At 41.9% G+C, this 20,751-nt stretch overlaps 1 long non-coding RNA gene across 1 annotated transcript; it reads left to right on the top strand.

Moving 5' to 3' along the window:
• Positions 1-14,517: 14,517 nt before the first annotated feature.
• On the top strand, positions 14,518-18,185 carry LOC117754221. Its single transcript, XR_004612368.1, has 3 exons — positions 14,518-14,601; positions 14,819-14,929; positions 18,101-18,185. It is a non-coding gene; the product is annotated as an uncharacterized LOC117754221 (long non-coding RNA).
• The last annotated feature ends 2,566 nt before the right edge of the window (positions 18,186-20,751 follow it).

Below are 20,751 nucleotides of genomic sequence, written 5' to 3'. Positions count from 1 at the left end.
AATTATATCCGTTTTCACATCAACGTAAATGTGAGACGTTGAGCTTTCACTAAACCCCCCCCCCCCACCACAACAATGATTTTCTAATAGTTCTCTGAAGGTATAGGAGCCACAGATATCCCTGTTTCTCCTGGTGAGTTGTTTAGTTTTAGCATCATCAAACTCAAAACTCCCAGAAAAACAGTGTGATTGATAGCATAAACAGTGTGTTCTGCTCTAATGTACTTCTGTGCTGCAAACTTTAATATATCTGTCTGCGTACACCTGAAGACTGCATATAAAGATGGACAACATGGCAGCCAAACCGATGAGTTAAAATAGACGTCGAATAGTTTTCTGCCAAAGGTGGTGTCTGCCATTTTAGGTCATTCTCATCACACTCAAGTGTTTAGGTGTCTGATAAATTTGGTTTTAATCTGACATTTGAGGTTATACAATTTGGGTCATGATTGACAGCTGAGACTGAGTGGTGGGACGTCAATAACATGGCTTCTCATCATACCACTACTGCACAGACGCATCCAGGGTATTTTGGCTTAATTTCTGTGGTAGATACAGATTATTCATCTTAATTTCCAGTTTAGAGAATCTTACAACCTACAATAGTGACCTAATTCAACATTATTATCACTGCCAAGGGCTTTACATACAATGCTACTGGTTATATTAATGACCAGTGCATGAGTAGGGTTTCCACCATCGACTGTAAGACAATACTGGACACTTCCTCCCACTATATAAAAATGATGCCAACATATTCTGGACACAAACGCTGGCATCTTGAGCATTTGGAGCAAGAAAAACGAGTTCTTGAAGTAACATCAGTGTGACAACAAAGGCCTTCAAAGATCTTTGTCCCATCCACTAACATGGTGGGAATAATGACTTATTCTGCAGCCAACCATCAGACGCTTTGAATTCACTTTTGAGAAACACTCACGTCATCCATCTTTGTATACAGTCTATAGTTTCCACACAGTGTGGAAGCTAATTGTGAAATCTCTGATATCGGTGTCCTTAACTGTCTCTGTCCTGCTCTTTTACAGGATTTGAGGAAGTTCGACTGTAGAAATCTCGGCCAATGATTCTTCTACATTTGCCAAACACATTGGTCTCTGTGTCGTTTAGAGTAAAACATACCGTTTGAATATGTGAACAAAGCTTATGTCCAGTCTCTGTCTTGCTTTTCCAAGCGAGCTAATCCACTAGAGTTGTAAGTATGAAATAACAGAAAGATCTTACATTTCTCCTTTTCATACCAATATAAATAAATATACACTGAATATCTGAGCAAACCAAAGCTCTTGTTAGCCAGGAAGTAAAATAAGCTACGGATCAGCCTAAGGAATCTTTAATGACGGAAAGCATGTTACACGTGCACGCAAAAGTACTCAGGTAGAGCATGTCTGTAAAGTGAAGGGCTCTATTGCATTTGATGCGATCGCTGACCTTGATCCAGATCTTTCTGGGGAGTAGCACTCATTCTCTGTGGTATTTCAGGAGAAGAGTAAAAGTGACGCATTCAACGGCAGACTATCCATTAAGGCCGGGCGCGGCGGGGATATTTTTTTATCACAATGCAGCGCTTATTGATGGATTGAGATTCATGTCTCGCAGTTCAGATATGATAACCCACGCTGCTTGGCCTTCAATTCACATCTCTCTTTTTGCCTCACAATTCATCCCTCTCCCTTCATTTGGTCTCCTTCCACACTTTCGCCCTCACTCCATCATTCCCCTTCTGTTCCCCCACGCCACATGTCATATCTCTTTTGCACCCCATCCACCCCCCCAGCCCACCCCTGCCCTCCACCTCCACCTCCATCATCTCTCACTCCTTCTCCTCCCTCTCCACTGCGTCCTCACCTCTCCATCCAGAGCCGGTGATCAACTGCTGGGACCGGCAGCTCCAGAATTCTGATCAGCCACTTTGTGGTTTAAGAAGGCTCGCCAAACTGCCTCTCCGGTTAATCAATAGTTCCACCGGCTGTGGTTAACACCTGTAACCTCTGCATTACATTGAGGGAAATGTTCAGTCCTGGAGCAGAATTGCAAAAGACCTATCTTATCCCAGCTACAGCCAAATCCTGTTTATTGCAAAAACATTTTAGCCACTGAGCAGATAAATTCTGCGGGATTAGGAACATGGAGGTCTCTCTCTCTCTCTCTCTCTCTCTCTCTCTCTCTCTCTCTCTCTCTCTCTCTTTCTTTCTCTCTCTCAATGTTTTTTCCTGGGTTTTTTTTGAGCGAGTGATCGAGTGAAGGCAAGGGCGAGTAAATGCTGATCAAAAAAAGCCTACCTGTGGGCTGTTTTTGTATCCGCTCCAGCACCACGGCCGCCATATGGACGCATAAGTAAAGTGAGGTGCACTTAGATGCTGCGATAGAGGTAAATGAAATTCATACGCCGGTATCTAGGTCATTTGTGAGGCCCAAAGCAACATCTCCTTCCCTGCCTGCCTTTTCCGTGTGTTGCTCGAGTCTGTGGAACATCAAGGAGATGAAAACACTCCACATCCTGTTCATGCAACAGCTCTCACAAGAATTGTGCTGCTAGCATGCCAGCATGGCCGTTGGAGTTTCTTTTGACAGATTATAGATAGAATGAGCTATTGTTGTGTCGCTTAATGCAGCGGTATACATTCGATGGAATTATACACGCAACAAAACTAGCGGAAGCTGGAGCCCTTGTAATAAATACACTGAAAGAGGTTTATCAAACAATCTTAAGTGGGAATTTGTCTTTCTCGGATTTGATTTATTTTGTTTTGGCTAAATTTTGTCTTTAAAAAAATGGAGATACCAAACCGTAGGATGTATATCAAGATGGACAACATGACAGCTCAGAAGCATCTCGAATGGTTGGCTGCAGTAAAGCTCATAAGTCTTGCCTCCTCCTTGTTAGTAGATGGGACACTGGCCAAACTAAAAGGCAGTTCTTATTAAACTAATGTGTCCAAGTGCTCATTTTTGGTTTAAATGTATATACAGTCTATGGCAGAAACCCAAATATAATACAATGAAAATCAACTTGTATGTGTTACAGAAAAAAGCTGACACATGAGCCTGGATGCCACTGTGGTTAAAGTAAAGCCCCTTTTCCACTTGTCAAAAGAACCCACTAACCCTGAGAGGCATGTTGAAACAATGGTACCAATTCAGATAATGTTTAAATGATCTGATGATGAATTGTAGTCAGAACACATGTTGTGAGAAAAAGCTCCATCTTCTCCATCAGTTAGGATTCTACTATGATCCCAGAACATGTGAATCTCAAATGGATTCAACAAGTCTCTGCAAGTTTGTTTTTTTTGAATGAAAGGCATCCTGGGAAAGTTGTAGTCCAGTGAAACTAAATGACGCCGCATTATCATAAAGATGCATAGAGCATCACAGGCTGATATTATACAGTGAGAGTGGATCTGAGGATGGGATTCTCCTTTAATGTCAGTGGCATAAACACAGTGGCTCTCATCAATTTAACTGCATCTTGGCTGTTTCAACTGCTCATATATCACCGCTGCCTTTTCTTTTTTTGTGCATGGCTCCTCTGCCTGGATGAATTCCTATCAGATTAAGTAGGGTTTTCGCGGCTCAACCCCCTCCTCCGCCTCCTCCTCTGCATCGCTCCTCCCTGCCTCCTCCACACGCCCACTCCCCACCATCATCCTCCATCTATCCCTCGTTTCCCCTTCTTCTTTCACATGGCTCTCCACGCAGGAGGAGTATCCGCCTCACTCGGCCCTGACCTCACACACTCATGGCCCGCTGCTCATACATGAGTGAAGACGTCCCCACACACACACACACACAAACTGGAAACACAAAAAACGGACCCCGAAGTCCGCCCGGGCCTCTGGGAGCCTCTCGTCCACGTCTCAATCACACCTCAGCAATTTTCCTCGTCCTTGGTTGGTTGATCTCAACGCTGTGAGGATGACTTTGACGAAGGATGCAAACATGATCAGGGTTGAGGTTACGAATCCCCTTCATACTCTGCACACGTTATTAATATGCATGCAGCCCACCATAATGCCCACTAATTATGTAAAACAGAAGAAGACATCACACTGGAGGTTTGCAGCGTGTGCGCATCACACCTTCCGCAGCGACTTTATCGCTGTAGAACTACCTCCCGTGTCTGAGGTTATTTTTATTTGCATTCTGTGAATAATGCAACACAAAAAAAAAAAGTTACTTCACAGTGCTTTTCATTTTCCCAAACAGACTTGACAATAGCTCAGTAGCGGGGTACGCAACGAGTCTGGGAAGCGGATCTCCAGCCCAGACAGAGATGGTAGCTGTGAAATAAAAACAGATTGTGGCAGTTGACAGGTGGAACGAAAAAGTGGGTAGTTTCCTTGATGTCGCGAAAGCTCAGAAGAACCCAGATCAAAGTTTGAAGTGACTTTTAATATTTATCCAAGAAAAATATTTCTGAAAAACATCAGTAGTTGTTTTTCTCCTTTTAACTGTTTACTTTGCTAAAAGGCCAAAAAAATATAAAAAGTGTAGCGTAATTTCAAACAGTGTTCACTAATAGTGGAAACAAGCCGGATGGATGTGGGAGGAACTGTCCCACTAGTGTTCATTTTAATATTCTAATATGCACAGTGTGGAGAGAGAGAGCTGCATTGAAGAGAAATTGTGCCTGCAACGAAATGAAATGTGAATCTTTCAACACTTTGCTGTCATAAAAAATCCCTCTCCCTCCTTCAGGTTTTTCAGGAAACATCATAAATCAGGAGAAGATGGATACAAGCTGAAATCACTCCCACAGACACGTTATTGACTTTCTGAAGTTCAATTATGGCTGTGATGGGGTGGGGCTGCTGGGGAGCTTCGAGTGAAACTTCATAATATTTACATTTCTTCCCTCATTAGTCACATTTTTTTTTTTTCTCACCCAAAACCTTGAGAATTAATTACTGGGCCGTGCTGCCAACTAAATCCCATTGATTTCCTTCCTTCCCCCCCCTGAAATGATATAAATTATATCACTCAAGCATAATGCAGGGGCGCACAACTCTCTGCAGAGTTGGATTCACAATGCATATTTTAGGAGTGTGTACGCACCCGGGAAGGGTAAGAGAGTGTGTGTGTGTGTGTGTGTGAGAGAGAGAGGAAGATCAATAGTTTTGTTTGTCTGTGGTTTCGTTTCTGCCACTATAAAATATCTGGGATTGGTTTTAGACAGCGGCCTAATGTTTTAACAAGAGAAAATTCATGATCGCTACATGTTTGATAGGAAAAATATGCTCCAATTAGAATTAATTGATGATCCATCCATTACAAGTGCAATACAATTTAAATATGTACAAAGTGAAGAGTGTTACTCTCTGTAAGATAAAATGCTATAGAGAGCAACAAATGTTTTGATGTACGAATATGACAGCTGTGTGTCAATATTCCAGATGAATGTGGACAATCCTCGGTTTTATCACTTCTCTCCATTTCCAGTCACAGGTTCCCGTGTTCCCCGCTGGATTGTCATCAACTGTCATCAACGGCAGCGGACCTTGAACCGGATACAAGATGAGGGATTTCTCTGCCCTGCCTAAGTGTGTGCGCGGCAGCCATATCGAGAGCGAGTCTGGGACTGGAGACAGGAAGCACAGAGCGCCGTGTCTGAGGCCTACCAGGAGACCTTCCAAAGCCAGCGCACCGTGTCTTAAATCTCTACCCTGGTGTCATCTCCCCCTCATGTTCCCACATGCAGCCCCGGCCCGAACAACAGCCCTCTCAGACACGAGGGCCGAGAAAGCAGCTGGTCGGCTACAGAGCTGGAAACATGCGCTTTCTGCTTCGTTGGCAGCAGCAGCGGTTTTTCCTCAACTGTGGATCGCTGTGACTGAATTTGATATTTATCAAGGTTGTAGCCACTTCTGCAAGAAACAATACTTACTAACGTCACTTAACCTTCACGTATTGTCTTGATTTTTGACATATTTATCATTATGTTATTAACATAATTGCTTATTTGCCTGATTTCAGAAGTTCTCTATGGGAAAATGACTTTAATTCAAGAGTTAATTCTACTTTTACTTCTGTTACACAGGCATAAAGTCAATGGATTTCAAGTTATACATCCATCCATCCATCCCTCCATCCATCCATCATCATCTATCCTATCCGTTTATCCTTTGAGGGTCGCAGGAGGAGCTGGAGCCAACCCCAGAGGCAGGATACACCCTGGACAGGTCGCCAGCATGATCTCAAGTTATCTGTGTCTTTAATTGGCCTGAAACTTTTACAATTTAATTACCTCCTCCGAGGAAGTTACGTTTTCATCTGCGTTTTTTTTTGGTTTGCTTGTTTGTTTGTTTGTGTGGAGGCGAGCTGCTCTGTTTGATTGTAAGATAGCGATACTTGTATCTAGGAGGTGAGAAAAGGCACGAGATAAATACTTGTTTTACCTCAACACAGCTGCTAAACATCATTGAACTCTGAGTCCAGAAGATTTCCAGAGGGAAGGTGAGTGGAAATGTCCTGATTTTATCACAAAGAAATACATAAAACAGCAGAATAACCTCTCGGGGCAAAAGCATGAGGTGGCGTGCGTCTCTGTCCTGGAGGCGATGACAGAAGTCCTGGACGTGTTCCTCAGTGTCTTGTGTTTTTCACTGCTGGCTCATCCCCGCACCTTCCAGCCTCTGCCTGCGCTCACTCTGCTCCCCGAGCGCTGCACAGCTGTGGGTGTCGATGGTGACAGGTCGGCTAATTAGAGCAGCGCTGTGTCTGTCTGAGGCTGCGGCACCGAGCTGCCGGGCACATGAGTCTGTATGCTCCCGTCCAGGCCTCTGGACCCACAGAGGCACCCATGCATACAAACACACACACACACATTGATGCAAGCAGAAACGTTCAGACATGAATGTTTTAACTTTGCATTAAGTACAGTAGCCATAAAAGCAATAACTTCTTGAGCTTTTGCAAACTTCGGGATGATGCGATCTCTTTTTCCCCATGAAAAATATTCAACGAAAACATTTCTATAAATCCGAGCTGCGAATTTGTTGAATTTATAACTTTTACTATGGAAGCTATGGAATGTTTATATTTTACATTCACAGGTAAAATAGGATCCATTATGTGAATACAATGTATTGTTTTTAAGTTTGGTTTATTTCACACCACATAAATACAAAATATATTAATGAAATATTAAGAATACGAGTTGGGAGTGGTAGAAACCAGTAAGAGTTTATATGAAAACCACACACACGTAACAAAATAATGAAATACAAAACGTACACAATCTTCAAAATAGGTCATAGTATAAGATGTCTCACAACAACGTTAAGGTGAGGTATAAATAATAAATGCTTTACATACATCCACAAAGTATATAGTACATAATTGATGGCAAAGATTGCATCCACTGTCTTTTCAAGTGTCAAATGAAAACTTTTTGTAGCTTCTGTATAACTTAAAAAGCTCGTTCTGTCATAATTATGTGAGCGACCTTGAAGAGGGCAGCATTATTAACAGTAGAGTTACATGAACCCTGCTCAACCATTAGCCAGCCCCGACCTTCAGGGACACGGCGTCACCGCCACCGCCGCGACCGCCGCGACCGCTTCCCTCTCTCGGAGCTCCTCTGACCTCCCCGAGCGACGACACTTCGTCATAACGTGACACCTCCCCGTGACACACAGTTTGACCCTTTGCCCCGAGCAATGACCATACTGTAGAAACAGATGGAAGGAAGCACAGTCACAGTCACACAGACACACACACTCAAAACACATGCACACAAACATACATACACACATGTGAGCACTCGCACACATTTGCATCTTCCACTGCAGATCTGTGTCAGATGCTGTATATGACATTTAGGAAAAATCTGTAGGTAAATAAAACCTCCAGTAATTACAGCACTGTATGTTGAGCAATTAAAATACATCAGGCGACTGATTTCCTGACATGACAGTACTATCGGAGCTTTACAAGCCGCATTTGCTGTGAACTATCGATTTAATATTGTCAAATATGCCATTGAACATGGTCCATTTGACAGTGATGTATCTGTATTGCTGCGGAATCCAGCTCCTTCCCGAGCCGCTGCCAGGGGAGGTCTCGGAGGTGAGCTTCTTTTCTCTCCGATAAATTGCTTATTTTTCCTCCTCCTTCCTCCATGAACTGGACCTTTTGCCCCCCCGTGGCCCTTCGGTGGCTCCGGAATCATCTACTTTTATTACAGTTAATGCTCCGACGCTGAGATACAGCGGCTAGAGTGTCCAGGCCTGGCACCCGACATACGTGACAATCAATTTTTAATCATAACCGAATCAATAGTCGCTACATATTTTTGAATAAGAAAAAAAAAAAAAACAGTCATGGAAAAAAAATGTAAAGCAAATATAAGATCAGATGCATTGTTTATTACTGGGTTTGATGGGTCGTTATCTGCATAGGCCAGAAACCTGATGTATCGTTCCTGGCGGTGCCAAAGGTCATATAAAGCAAAAGACACAAAATAAATTTAATGGCCACCGTATGGGAAATATTTAAATATTCATTTGTGCATTTTCATTTTTATATACGCTGCTGCAGTAAAGTGAGATTAAAGGGCCTATTTGAGAGTTTCTTCACATGTGCTTAATGGATCGGGAAACTTTTAACGACGCACACTTTGTCCCCGTTGTAATAATTGTGATGTCGCCCTGTTTTATTTGCCCGTTCATAAAATCATCCTTGAATGCTGAAGGGGGCAAAAAGCCTCAATAGGTTGGGACCTCTATAATCGTATATAAAATCCAAAGCACGTTACGTTATACAGATAAACCCCTTATCTCAACACCATCTGCGTTACAAAGTGCTTCCCACTGTTAAACTGTATCCCCAGCAGTCTCCGCCAGTTTGGATAACACTTGCTTTCTCGTGTCAACACAGATGATCACGAAAACATCCCCCCCAACGCGAGGTGTGCGCTGTTGATACACCGCCGCACAAATCCTGCAGAAGAGGTGGTCGACAATTTGTCTTGCATGCGGATATGTAAATGACAAGCCAGCATCTAAGTGGCTGATTGTAAAAAAAGAAAAAACGCTGCAATAAATGAGTGGCATATGGCTCCAATCGTCTCTTTGTTGGCACTTCCTATACACCAGGCGATATATATATACGTAGAAGTGCAGAGGCAGCAGAAACCTTAACTGGAGCCTTATGCTGCTTTCCTGTAATGACAAAATTAAGTTTAGGGTTTGGGAGTTTTGCTCCGGTGTTTTTTCCGTCGAGAGAGAAATAAAAAGGACAAAAACAACAGTTGGAGAAAAGATTTCTGTGCAAATAAATAGAATCTAAGTTTACCATGCTGCCCCATAGCTCAACATTCAAATTAATGGAATTAAAGGGAACTAAGCTCCATTATTACTGTATCTCTTGAACGTGACAACCTGAGAGGCTGCAGCCCTCCGAGTGCCAAGATGTAAAAGCTGTCCGATGCGTCTCAATGATATGCAAAGCTCCCCCGTTAATAATTCATGTCTGAGTTTACAAATGGCACTGTTGCGCAGAGACGAAATCAGTCGAGTCGTTGAAATGCTGTTTGGGGGAGATGAAAGTTTAATTCCTGTCCTAGATTACTCCTCCTCATATCCAAGCAGGGCCATTATTCTGCCTCCGCCGATGTTTCCCCACCCGCTGTAATGGGAAGTGAAGGGAGAGGCGAGGCCGCGGTGGCGGGACACGGCCCGGTTATGTACTCACAGAGGATCCTCCCTGATAGGTGACAGCTGGGGCAGCTATTTGCATCACTGTTTGAGCGAGGGTCCTGTTAAGCCACAAGCTGCTGGAGGGGGAGCAGGGCCAGTACTGTAAATGTAGCATGTAAAATGTGTGTGTGTGTGTGTGTGTGTGTGTGGCATGTAGAGCCATGGGAGAGGTGACTGAAGACTAAGAGGGAGTTGTGTAAAGACCGGAGACACGACCATTGTCTCTTTTTAATCTGTCTTCACTTGTCCCTATTCGCTTCTCAATCTTTCCCTCGCCATTTACAGAAATATCAGCGGCAGAAAAAAAACTCAAATCTTCGTAATTTCTGAAACAGCAAGTCCTTGATTTCAGACTAAGACAAAAGCCGGCTTCTCATTTCTAACCCGCGGCTGTCGATTTGGCCGACTGAAAAGACAACTGTCGCTGGCAGATTGTATCAGCTGGAGCTGTCGCTGGTTAATAACCTAACATTAGCCTAATGAGTCAGCTGGAAGGTGAATCAGCCCTTTTTTATTTGTAACCCCGCAAATGAACATGGTTAGTTCACGATGTGAAAATTGGCCAACTACGAGCAGTACCAACAACAAACAAAGCATTTTATCAGTCCTCGTACTTTTATCTATTTTTGCTTTAAATTTTATGAAGGCTAAAAAAACAGCGCAACTGTTGCCGAATTTGAAATGTGTATTTTTGTAAAAATTCCAAAGATTTGCTCAGCAGAGCTTGTTGAATTAATGATTTTTTTGATCACCCTATTCTTTCCTTTGGCTTTTAGCTCTTGGGTAGACAATGCAAGCCATTTGATGATGTCTGAAATTGTGACAAGCGTGGGTTTGAATTACGGCGAAGCTAAGGGGGAACTTGGCTCTCCCTGAAAAGGACATGTTTAGCGGGAGCTCTGAAACGTCCAATAGTCCAATTGTGTTAGTTAGAAACTTTGATTGTCTTTTCTGCTCATTACAATACCAATTTCGGACATATGTCGGCTGTGGCCCAGGAAGCATAGCAGTTCATACACTCACCAGAAGGTCTGTGATTCGATCCCTAGCCCCATACCACGTGCCAAAGTGTCCTTGGGCAAGACTCTGTGGCCCAAATGGCTCCTGACGGCTGTGCCAGAAGTGTATGAAAGAGAAAGTGCTGCACATAGATGCGCTTTATAAATGTGTGTGTGAATGGGTGGATGGCAAGACCGTACTGTAAAGTGCTTTGAGCCATCAAGAGTAGAAAAGCTCTGTATGAATACAGACCATTTACCATGTCTCCACAGATTAATACAATGCTGTGGCCATCCTGCGTGGTGGCGCTGCCCTCAAATCATCTATCTTTTCAGGTAGCGTTGCCTCGTGAACTTCTCTGGAGCTGGTGCGGCCGCTGTATTTGTTTGTTTGTTGTTGCTTTTTTGGGGCTTGTACGATGGAAAAGACAGGAAAGCGACAGGACAACCATGTAATGTTAATGGTATAAACAATTGATTGAATAATCCAGAAGGCAACCAACAGATTGAAGTTTTGAAACTCATGTTTAGCTGCAGATTGGCACGGTGGAACAGCGGTTAGTGTGAATCTGAGTGTGAATGGTTGATGGCCTCTGTAGTTTGGCCTGACCAGGGTGTAATCCACCTCTCGCCCCAATGTCAGCTGGGATTGTCTCCATCTCCCCCTGTGACCCTCACAGGATCAGCAGTATAGATAATGGAGGATCGGATCTTTAGTTGGAGCCATACTTACCGTACATATCTGCTCCCCACCAGCAGCTTTAAAGCTTTAAAGAGCACTGCCTGGTTTTACACACCTCACCCACACCTTGAAGAGACCTCTGCACGGCTCTTGACGGGCTCCTGTAGATCAGTGCGCTGCGGTGGCGAGGAAATGTTGTCAAAGGCTCTTAAAAAGCTCTTTGATAAATGCTGAGGGCCGCCACCACGACTCTCTTTATCTCTCTCGGTTCCCCTCTCTCTGTCGCCTTCAGACTCAGAGGACTGAATCCCACATGATCAGAGCTTTGTTTGAATTGTTTCTCTGGCTCAAAGTGTGAGGTCAAACTTGACGGTGATACCTACGTCTCAGATAGGAGAGGGCATGTGGATGTCTTGGCACTGCAACCCTTTAAACAGACAATGTTCTATTCTGTGACGGTGCATATTTAGATATATCGTCTCACTAATAAGTATGAAAGTAAAACTTACAGCTCGACTTTACACACACGAGTGCAACTGAAAACACAGATACACATGTACACACACACACACACTTGCACCCTCACACTTTAACACGCATGGGCTGATCTAATTTGGAGAGTTTAGTGGGTTTAGTGTCAAATGACACTAAAAACAACAACTTGTTCATCATATATAATCTGTGTGAGTCACTGTTAACACTTGGTTTTATTCTTAGCGGCAGTTTATGATCCGTGTCATAATTTGTGTTAATGAAAGCAGGTTCAGTTACAGCTCAGGTTAAGATGAACACAAGGATTTGAGGAATAAAAGGAAATGTAACGTTAGCATTTGTGCAAATAAATAAATAGATGACTGACTATTAATGCATCGATAAATGAATTATTCCATCACTGACATAACAACATGTTCACACACACACACCAGATATATTTAATATGCACATAAAGAAAAAGCACAACTGGTGAGTGTTAAATCTTTCCTAACACATTACAAGAGAGAAAACAAAGCGTTTACACTGCAGCTGCTGAAAAACACTTTAGTGTGGACATTAAGCAGTGTGAGTGTACATGAAACATAAAAAAGTAACACACACTGATTCATCACACACTGTGTTGTGCTTTGTTTGCAGTTGAAACCACAGTTTGATTTTATCTCTACATTTCGTATATCTTTTCAGCTCTCCTCCTGTTTATCTGTTATTCTTCCTGATTTATGTTCTGCTCATTCATCAGAACTTTAGTTTTAAGTCTAATCCGAGATATTATTCTTGGAAGTAATCCATAAATTGAGATTAGACAAAGGGGAACAACCCCCCCCTCACAATATATGGAGATATACTTAAATACAACCTTAATTTATATGATCGGTGGGATCGTCCCAACGTCTTCCTTTATTTTATCAAACAGATGAAGTGAGGGGAAAAAGTTACACTTACATGTTATGCAAATGTGTACCTGAAATTTGTTTTCCATTTAATCTTGTCGCGTAGTTGAAAAAGCAACAGCCTCGTTCTGTGGGAGCTGCCTCGTATTACCGGAGAAGTGCCAGCGGATTATTTGGAAGCTAACCGTCGTACATATGGGCACTTCAGCCGCAGTGGTGCTGAGAGTGTTCCTCGCTCACCTGCCCCGACTCAACTACTCCCAGATGGACCCGAGAGTCAAACTGGCAACCTCGCAGTCACAAACCCTCGTCACGAGCCCCGAGGCCACAGCTGCCTGCCGTGATGATTGGTAATTTCTTCCCGTGGAAAACTGGATGCTTCCAAAACATAAAGTGCACTCCAGATGTTTGAAGTGTCATAACACAACAATGCAGATGGTAGACTGACAGCGAGGTGGATTTGGCTCCTCGTCACTGCCAGCAAGTGTCTTTTGTCAAGAATAAAGGAGGCTTTCTTCATTTGCTGCTTTTCGGTTGGGTTAAATAAAAATCATGACAAGTTAAGATTAGCAGATTTCACATATTTTTCATTTCTTCTCATATTTTTTACACTTTTACCAGGTTATGTTTTAATAGTGTCCTGGTGTGTTTTAGGATTCATGCCGCTGTATGATTTTGTTAATCTTTCATATAGAATGACGACTGAAAAGACTGATAGACTGAATCATCACAGCTCCTTTAAAGACATTGCTCACCTCTCATTTTCATCTGGTTTTTGTCATTATGCCTCTGAATGTATCGTACGTGCCACAATAACTTGGTGTAAGTAATGAGTTATATTTATATTTATTACTGCAATGAAATCTGGGATTTTTGTGCACTTAAAAATCAATAATGTCAGTCTTACTTAACTTTACAGTGTCAAATCAATAATCACTTCATGAAGTTGTGAGAAGAAGCTGCTAATTTCATGCACCACCCGGCGACTACCGCAAGTGTCCAAAATCAAACACACCTTCCATGTTGCGTGACAGGTAGGTGCAACTTACGACATTCAGACGGGCGTGTGCAACAAAGGACTTTTTTCTAAGTCACTCTACAGAGGAGAGCATCAATAACTGCTTCAGTGTTCTGTCTGTCTGTCGACTGCAGGCGGTGCGGAGTTAAACAGCTCTGTTGTTAATTCTTTGAGATGTGGCAGAATATATGATTTATCTTAATACTGAGGCACGACGTGTATGGACACCTGCTGTGGTGTATTATCAGGATACACAGGCTGCAAATTGCCTGACTGGAATTTATAGGTTGCGGTTCTCACCTGGAACCGAAATTGAAATACGAGCAATGCATATAATTCTGGTGGCCTTAAAATCTATTTTAATTAGAAATTGTAACATATATCTTTATTATCATTATAAGACATTTTATTTACTCTTCTAAACCTCACACTTCACCTGCTTATCTAGTGTGCTCAATTCACACCTTTAGACTGAACCATAGTGAGCAGGTCATTAGAAACAGTTCAGGCCCTGACAAGAAAAACTGTTAACCTTCTCTTACATATATAGAAACTCATTTCCATCTCTACATGGCTCTTTAAACCTAAATAAACTGAAACACTAACCTACTGTCTGAAAAACAACAAAGACAAACTATCCTCTAGAAAATATAACACCTTCACTTGGTTTGTCCCAGTGATGTCATCCATGACAATCAGGAAGTCCTGGGCGACACCCCCTCCCCAAACAATGTCCCACATGGTGCATGTGAACAAAGGAATAAACAATGTGATCTTCTTCCCTGCAACATAATACAAGGTAACAATAACCAACTTATGGTTGTGTGTTTACTTTAATACACATGTAGTTTGATGTGAACTGTAATAAATTGCCAACACAACACGTGTGTAGAAACTAATGAGTGCAGTGTGTATTCAAAGGGACAAATGGTGAGAAAAGATGAGTTCTACTTACTTGTGAGTTTTTCCTTTTAATTTCCTTTAATTAACAAAACAATTTCTTGGATTTTTTCCAGTACTCTCCACTCTGGCTGTAAAAGCAGTTCAATGCAGTCATGAGCTGAATCAACACATCCCATGTTGTTCTCTGTCAAACGTGCTGTTGACAGTGCCACAGAGAACACAAGGTATTTATCAGACATGCACTGTCTCGTCTCTTGAGTCTTTACCAAGTGTCTCTCACTGTGATCATAACACTCGGACACAGCAGCAGCCTCCGTCCATCTATCTCTGCAAAACATTAACCCCAGGACAGAATCAATTACTAACTAATTCATCTAATTAAATTGGCAAATTTGCATTTGCTGCCATCTGGCAATTCTGTTAATGAACACAAACAACTTGCAAATTGATCGTCACTTTATGTTTGCACATGAAAATGTATTGTCATCGTATATTGGCGAATACAAATGTATTGTAATAGTATTGGTTTTGAAGCAGCCTTTTCGGACATGCTGTGAAGCTGTCTCCCTTTTATTAACTTTCATTTCTCATAACAAAGTGGTGCTTGAGCAGCTAAACGAGGTCTCACTTTGTTTTCAAGGAGGTCTGATGGCTGATGATGGATGGCAAATGACTAAGAACACACTTGACACACTGATCAGAAACAAATGATTGTGCCGCGTGCATGTGCTGAAACCGTAATTAGACCACGAGTGTACAGTACTCTCTTTCATCATGGAGGGATCAATAGTCCAGTGGCGGGAACCTCTCAAAAATAATCATCCTGGAGATCAGCCTGTACGCTTCTGAGCCAGTGATGCCACGGGTAAATTGTGGAGAAAAACTACAGCCTTGAATTTAATGAAAAGTTTTAATGCAGACCACAAACATTACCGTATTTTAGAATATAACAAGTTCTTGAAAGGCAAAGCGCCCTCAGTGTGCTTGAGGACTACACCGCTTTGTCTAGACATGTTCAAGATTTATGCTTCAAAATAAACTCCCCGCTGTGTTCAGGAAATAAATATAATTTTGGTGTATTTGTACGAGTAAGAGAGGGAGAGGAAAAAGAGCTGCAGAGTGTGTGGCAGTTTATTAAGAATAACAACCTGGCCCCATAATTTTTTACAGTTTGTTTTTTATTAATATCCACAAGGAAACATTATCTTTAGGGTTTGGATATGAAATTCAAACGTTGGAGGACTCGCAGGATGCAGCCAAATAGCTGACAATCTGTTTAACAGTTTAACTTGACATGTGTTATTCAGTCAGTCTTCCTTCAGATGCTTTGAATCATTCTGTGAGTGTTAACCATAGACTGACTGTAAAGATGGACGACACGTCTCTACTTCCTCCCACTGTTCAGGAATAAAGCCCAAATATAAACACAGCCGTCTTGCGCCAAGGATTTCACTACGATATTGTAGCACAACGACGTGTGTGGAGAGTTGAGAGTTGTGTGACTGTATCTCAGTCTGTGTGCGCGTAATCAGATTTGTACATTTGTAAAAGAGTCTGCAAATGCTCGTAACAGAGTACAGGAATCTACAACTGTGTATTAACAATCTCACATTTGTAAAATTGTAAAAAACTCTATGAATAAGTGATAAGATTGCAAGTCTATTGAGATTCGTACTTGTGTAGACTAATCTGCAAATGTGTGCATTGATATTATTGTCTGAAAAGGTTAAGTGTAAAGACGAGTCAACGGTTACATCTCAGACTGGTCTCGAATTGGCGTTTCACATGCGATTTTTGGAATACTTCTGCCGTGGTAGATTAGCTAATTTGTCTGTATGCCCCCATAATCCATAATGTTTACCTTAAAATGAGATATGGCAAGCAAGGCGGCCATTTTCCTCACTTTTCTCATGAGTTTCGTAAAAAAACCCAAAAACAAATAAACAACAAAGAGCGGTGCTGAAACTGCCTGACGAAACTTTGAAAAACAGAAACCAGACAAATCCACCGGTGTGGATTCAATTGAAGGGTTATTCAGTCTAAATTAGAGTTAAGTTAAAAAAGTTAAATGTGATTACCGTGTTTCAAAGCAACAACACATGACCCGCAGCAGCCTGAAATGTGTTGCTTTGGCCTCAGCTCACCTCTCTGAGACAAAGCCTCTCATATTGAACAGACCAGTGTGCCTTTATTTTTTAATGAAAATTCTTGTCAAAACAACCAAGCACCCTTACTCCATGAAGGCAACAAAGTTTGATGATTGATAACGGTTGAATTGCCCATACAGTTGAGTTCCCCACCCCCTGCCGCCTGCACCACCAACACCCCCCCCCCCCCCCCCCCCTGTTTTCCTGGCAGAAATGGTTATGGCTCTCCAATAAAATCCTGCAAAGACCAAATTGTTGAAGGAAGTAATTTCATTGGTTCAGTTGGAGGAAATTGATATAGTCACACTATATGTGGATTCTAATCGAACAAAGTGGACATGACAAAACTGAAATTAGAAAAACAAGGAGATTGATGGCGGGGAAAAAGAAATGAAAAAGATCTTTTAATAGGTGAGGCTGGTGGAGGAACTTGTTTTTGACACAAACACCTAAAGTCTTTTATTCTTCGGAAGTCATTTATTCAGCGTCTTATCGGGATTAAATATCTCGCCCTGTGTTTATGTCTTACTTTGTGTTAATTCAAAAGGCTATTTTTCATTTCGTCATCTGCGCTTAAGTACTTTGTGTTGGAATTATAAAAAATATCCACAAGAGCTGTTTGGTTTTTTTTGTGCAAAACCTATTATGTTGTGGATCTATTTTACAAAAGAGCGATTGAAACGGACCCTTGTAATTTTCTCCTCAACCTGAGGTGAGACGCTGACTATGATGCATGACGTGACAGTTTCCTCATCCCTCAAATCTATTGTTTTAAATCGACAGTGCTTTCACACGATTCAATTATACAGTCAATATTGCCGGGCTGACTTTCTACCGCAAAATATTTGATGATATGAGAACCTTGTGTGACCCATTTATTTTGATTTGGGAAAACAATTGTATCTCATCCCTAATGTCTGTCGTGGGCAGGGTTCATAAATCATCCTGCCGCCTGTGTACGAATGTATGATCGCTGCTGTGAGTTTAGCAATATCAGAGGAGACAAATTAACATAGATTATGTCATGTATTCATCAGTGATGTGTTTAAAAGGAAGCAGACGCACAGGCTGCCACCAGATCTTTGCTATTTTTCCATTATAACACTAGTAAAAAGTTGAGATTTCCGTTACAGAATGAAGCTTTCTATTCACAATAAATTCCCCTGCAGAAAATTGTTTAAAAAAATCCTCGGTGCAGAAGAAAGGAGAGGCCACCGACATGTTCCTTTTCTGCTTCTCACTTGGCAGCACCCAGATACTCTCAATCACCAAATAACCAGGGAAGAGCCTGGAAAAGGTGAACGCAGCCCAAGAGACACAAGGTCCATCCAAGGACTCACTTTGGCTCTTATCAGTCAGGAGTTGAATCTGCAAATAGACAATCTGCTCCCTTTTTGCACAAGTACGCACATGCCCATTGTAAATGAATGGTCACGTGATATGCATTTTTTCACATGTTTATTTAGAGCTAAAATGCTTTGCTGAGATCGCTTATATATTAAGATAGCTAATAAAACTATAAATGTAGTTTGAAGCTCCAAATCAGCAGCCTGAATGAAGAATCCATGCTGACCCAACTAGGGTGGTGCTGCAATACAGAGAATTCTGAGACCCCGAAGTCTCTGGGACTGTTATCGGGGCAGGATGTGAGTAGAGGGGCAGAGGAGGTCCCTAAATAGTGCAGATTGTCTACAGTGGTCTACTACACCCATCCAACTTGTTCTATATAGAAAAGGTGGAGTCGTTAGTTTACCCTCCGGGATCCTGTACATTCTTAGCGACTGTTCAAAAGCCTTGGGCAAGGAGCACGAGCGTTTTTAAGCACCTTGATCAAGTCCTGAAAGCCGTCTGTCACTACCGGGATTAGCAGCCGCAAACGTCTCTCCCAAAGGGCCAGTAGGTGAAGGTTGATCACGAATGCCACCGAAGAGGCCAGAGTTGGTTTAAGGTGGCTGTGGATCAGGAACAGTGAGCCGTGGGTGGGGTAGAGATACCCGGACACAAGCTTAATCAACACTGCAGGGTAGGTTGCCTGGTCGAGGGTGTTGGATTATTTTAAGACCCAAAAGACTCAATGACCCCAGGAAACATCCCTGATGACGTGTCTGAGATGATCACAAGATGACGTATTGTGAAAACTGGAGGTATCTCTGAAAAAGCAAAGTGTCATTTACTAAATTGGTTTTGTGCAATAACAAGAGGATGAAGACCTGAGCTTTAAAACTGATGATAGATCAAACCCCTCGTGTTACCAGTGCATTTTCTCTCTCTCGTCTCTTCATCCCATGAAACGAAAGACCTTCACCACCACAGCATGAGAGAGAGAGAGAGAGAGAGAGAGAGTGAGAGTGAGGGAGACACTGAGGGAGCGGAGAGAGATAGTGTTTATTGCTTGTGGGAGGTGAATGATGGCGCAGCATAAAACCCCCACCAAACCAAGCAGATGGAGCCTATGTGACAGTAAAACCCCAAACGTCCGCTGAAGGTTTTTACCAGTGACTTATGAAAGCTATCTGTCAAAACAAAGGCAAGAGTTAGCAGGCTGATATGCAAATGAAGCGGCATTGCTCTGGTGACAAATTATGTTCAGAAAGTAAATTGTTTCTCATAAGAGTCCTCAGTGTGAGCAGGGACAGTGGTGAGTGGGAGATTATTGGGCCGGGGAAACGACTTAAGACAAGTGGTTTGTGAAGTTCGCTGTGAAATGCAAACTATAAATCCTGGCGGTTTCGGGGGAGAAAGTGTTCCAGCAAAAATGTGCTGTCTCTATAATAAAAAATAACGAATAAATAACTAATAATTATGATGCCAAGCTGAGTATTTCTAGTATTGCTACTTTGTAAATCTACTCCACCATATTTAGAGTCTCTCAGACTTTACAATTATAAGACCTGAATTTCATTTACAAAGGTTTTTTTTAACGTGCCGTAGACATTAGACGTGTTTTTAATATGGTTGTGTTATGTTATCTATGTTATACATATATAAATAACTACAGTTTATACAAGTAAGATCACAGAGGCTGTTTAATCAGTTCTTATTTAGTTATTTAGTTTTCAAACATCGCCATCTGACCTGCAGCAAACACTGAGGTAAGCTCAACATGTATTATCCATATGTTCATCAGAATGCTTAAAATATATCACTTGGAATAACTTTTATAGTTTAACCACTTAAATAAACAAATTACTAATAGACGATTTGAGCCTTATCGTCACTACGGTTATGATCCTTAAAACGTATTATGTTTCATTGTATATGGAAATAAAAAAGTTATGGATTGTAATTAAGAACGGAAAGACCTCTCATTCAAAAACTCCAAAAGGTTAAACATTTCCATTTACTGATTTTACCTTCAACCAAAGCAATTTACAAATGAGGAAACTCTACAACTCTACATTTGAAAGAATACCCACAGATTCTTCCTCCCGATGGAATTAATCTCACTCCCTCAGATGTATCTTTTGACCGTTTCAAAGTGGCTTCACAGCAGCTCTAAATGCTTCCTTCACATTGATGCATCTCTGACGACAATCTAATAATAAATTAAATAATAAGAAATCAGTCACAGGCGCCCAATTACACTGCCGTACTGTTACTTAAAGATCTGAGTGCTTCAATCCTGCATTGTCGAGTTGTAATGATCTTTTCAAAGTACACAGTACGACCGCACCACAAAACCCCTTTAACCGAAGTTGATGAAGTAGGCAACACTTTTATGAGCCCGCGCTTAAGGTTGAGAGAAAAAAGAAGATTGCTGTGAACAGAGGGGGCATCGTGTCTGCAGCCAAAGCCCATGAAGGTAAGAAAGGGCAAAGCCGCGGGAGGTTTTATGACTGAGTTATTGTCAATGTTTACATGCCAGGTGTCAATGGTGTCACAGATTGCCATCCCAGTGT

Source organism: Hippoglossus hippoglossus, chromosome 20, assembly GCF_009819705.1.
Source record: "Hippoglossus hippoglossus isolate fHipHip1 chromosome 20, fHipHip1.pri, whole genome shotgun sequence".
NCBI lineage: Eukaryota > Metazoa > Chordata > Actinopteri > Pleuronectiformes > Pleuronectidae > Hippoglossus > Hippoglossus hippoglossus.
The sequence above is the reverse complement of the archived record's forward strand: the minus strand, read 5'-3'. Positions and strand labels throughout refer to the sequence as shown.